The sequence below is a fragment of the Elaeis guineensis genome, chromosome 13 (genome assembly GCF_000442705.2).
Source record: "Elaeis guineensis isolate ETL-2024a chromosome 13, EG11, whole genome shotgun sequence".
Lineage (NCBI taxonomy): Eukaryota > Viridiplantae > Streptophyta > Magnoliopsida > Arecales > Arecaceae > Elaeis > Elaeis guineensis.
The window spans coordinates 68,099,460-68,102,850 of record NC_026005.2 but is presented as its reverse complement, the minus strand read 5'-3'; positions in this window follow the sequence as shown (position 1 = coordinate 68,102,850).

Below are 3,391 nucleotides of genomic sequence, written 5' to 3'. Positions count from 1 at the left end.
TTCTTGATGAAGATTTGATCTGCTTTTTAATTCAAAACTAATATAAAACACATAAGAGGTCATTGTGGTTGGGTGAAAAAATTGTATCCTTAAGAAAAAAAGGAAAGGAAAAGAAAAGAATCTTGATCCAGGAAAACAAAGCAAGGCTCAAGCTAAATCGAAAAAAACTTGAAATTAACATGACAAGTGTGTCTTGCCAACTCCATTCAACTTTCCTCATGTTATGCAATTAATTATCAAGTTACGTCATTGTGATCATTTATATGTGGTTGTTAAATAAAGTTATACATAGTCCTCATATTTGGCTACAATCATCATTTTCTTGCATAATATATACGAAACACATTGAAGATACAGCCCCTATCTTTGATGCCCGTTGACGGTTCTAGTAAGAAATTAGTGTACCGGCTCAGTGGATCCGGCCAAAATCCCAACTGAATAAAAAGGTAAAAGAACTCCAAACTGTAGCCGCCTCCATCTTGATTCACTTCGGGTATTTCCAGCACCGCTCCATCTACTCTGATAACGGATTTTTTACGATACTTAAAAAGTATTATAGGATGCTGTACATACTTCAAAAATATCCATCAAAAAATGAGTGGCCGCACGCATACGTGCACGCATTAAAATATTAAAAAAAAAATAGATAAACTTCAAAGATATTTGAATAATTAGATAAACATCACATAATCATTCATCTTTTGATGGACGTTTCGAAGTATGCACAGCATCCTGTGTACTTTTTGAGTACCATAGAGAATCTCGTTCTCTACTTAAGACCCTTCTAGAATGCCCAATCTCGAGAATTACTCTGTCCCTCGAGACCCCTTTGGGAACCACTCGCCCAATCTCGATGTCACTGTCTAGGTGTGTGACACGGTAGTTGGCCAGTTTTTTAAAAGCAAAACAATACTTTACCCAAAAAAAAAAAAAAGCAAAACCATAAAACTGATAAAGCATTATGCAACAAGAAAAGCCATCAATGAGATAAGGAGGGACCTGCAAGGAAGTAATCTAAAGCCATCAATGAAATCTTCCTATTCTATCAATGCGATAATAAGGAAGATTGACATCTAGTCCTGGAGCATGATTCTCTGTGTCCTCGACACTAGATATCTATCATTCAATGACTCCAATTTGATGGTGATCTACTACAAGATCTATGGCATGAGTATTAATGCCCTAAGATGCTGTTTGGTATATCATCGGTGATATAATCACTGAAGTGATGTGATCACTGGAATGATATGAATATTGGGGTGATGTGAAAATGCTGAGATGATATGTAATCACCGTATTTGATATATCATTGGAATCACTGGAAATAAAACTTTACTGTGTTTGGTATATCATCAAATAGTGATAGTGATAATGTATAAAATACCATAAATAGCATTATATATTAGTACATCATAATTACTCTACAACTTGATTAAACATTCTTCATTTATAACTCCTCAAAAAAATAAATAACAGTAGTAATAATAATAATATTTATTTATTTATTATTATAGATATTTATTTTAATAAACCTATTAAAATGATATTATGATAATATTATATATAATCAGGCTTGACTAGGCTCAGCCAATTTTGACCATCAATATCAGAGCTGCACATTAGGAATGATTTAGCCCATCAAATAAATTAAGAAAAAAAAAGCATGAAGAATTTAGCATGGTCCATCCATGTCAATTAACCATATTTACCTATAAAAATAAAATAGGTATCTCATAAATAAATAAAAGGTATCCATATCACTTAACTAAGCCTGCCATAAAAATAAAAAATACACTTAGTAGATAGGCAACTATAGAAAAAGACGAGGAGGATTTTTATTTTCTTTTCACTTTACTAACTAGGGATATTTTTATCCCAAAATAATTTTAGCAGTTCATCAGTATCGATGATGTGCTATCACTTAGGATATGTGTGGTGATAGCATCACTGCATTGTGCGGTGATGCTATCACCGAATTTATCAGTGGATCTTTTATCACTAGATAAGATTTTGTAATATCAAATAAAATGATCACATCACCTAACTCATATTATTGGGGTGATGTGAAATATCATCCCCTACCAAATAGCACCTAAGTGGATCCTAATCTTGGAAAGGTCCTGGGTCAATAGAGTGGCACTCAGGATGCCTGGAGCGATCCATAGAAGAGGACGTCGGATAGCATTTAATTGTTTTGACCTTTTTTCGATAAATTACATGAATTAAATAATATGAGTGTAGATACATTGATGGAAATCAGAGTTTGGATTTTTTTTAATTTTTTAATTAATAAGTATTGTAGCTCCAAATGATAGGCTGCTATAGGCTAGATGTACAACTAAACTGATACATTGGATCTACGTAATAATTTCTGAGAGGGTTGGACTTTGGAAAGCCCGTTCGCATGTGTGAACGGGACTTTCCACCATTAGATCGCCTATGAATTCCACCAAAATCCTAATGTCAGGGATGATCTTATGGTGGAAAAATACGTTCGCGCTTTCTATAGACAAACCCTAGTGCGTCTCCTATGGTATGCACCTTAATATGAAAATTTAAGAGTCATACAGGGATGGAACTCCTTTTGCTAATGGAGTTTATCTGCCTTGTAACTTTAAAAGAATGCATATTAAAAATATAAAAAAAGTTACGATACATATATGAAGAATAGTTAAGCCATTCGCTAGCCCACATCTTTTCTTCTTTTTCATCAAGTCTCTCACCATCCATCTATGATGTTTTTCTTCTCCTTCTGGGGGTATGTATTAGGTTGCTAGATGATTAATTACCAAGTATGCATTACCTACTTGTAGAATGTATAGTATCAAATGTCATATTTTAGAAATTGTATATCAATTTATCTAGAAAATGTGTATTGTGTACGTATTCAAAAAGCTTACAATATGCATAAAAAAAACTAATGAGCATGTCTTAATCGTGTATTGCGTGCTGGTGAATATGATGCTCTAGAAATTGTATATTGATTTGCATGAAGTTTTGTATTGAATCATTGGATGACTAATATGTGAGACATATATCAATTAGCTATGTATTATATATTAGAGTATATCATATTCTGAAAATTGTGCATTAATTTACTTAGGTGTGTATTAGACCGCTACTAAGTATGTATTAAAGAAGCTTAAAGTATGTATTAGCAAACCATCAACTGTGTATTAGCCTTAAACTCTCTATCATATAACTCTAAGTTTTGTATTTGAAAAAAAATAGAAAACTTTTGTGATCCTTAAAATAATCATGCTATTTCCATTTGAATCAAAAACCCATGCCTTTACGGGGCGTTGCATGGGGTTAGAGTAGTTATGATGGTCAACAATGATCTTGGCGGAGTATGGATAATATTGTGATTCAGAACTTTTGTAATGCTCGG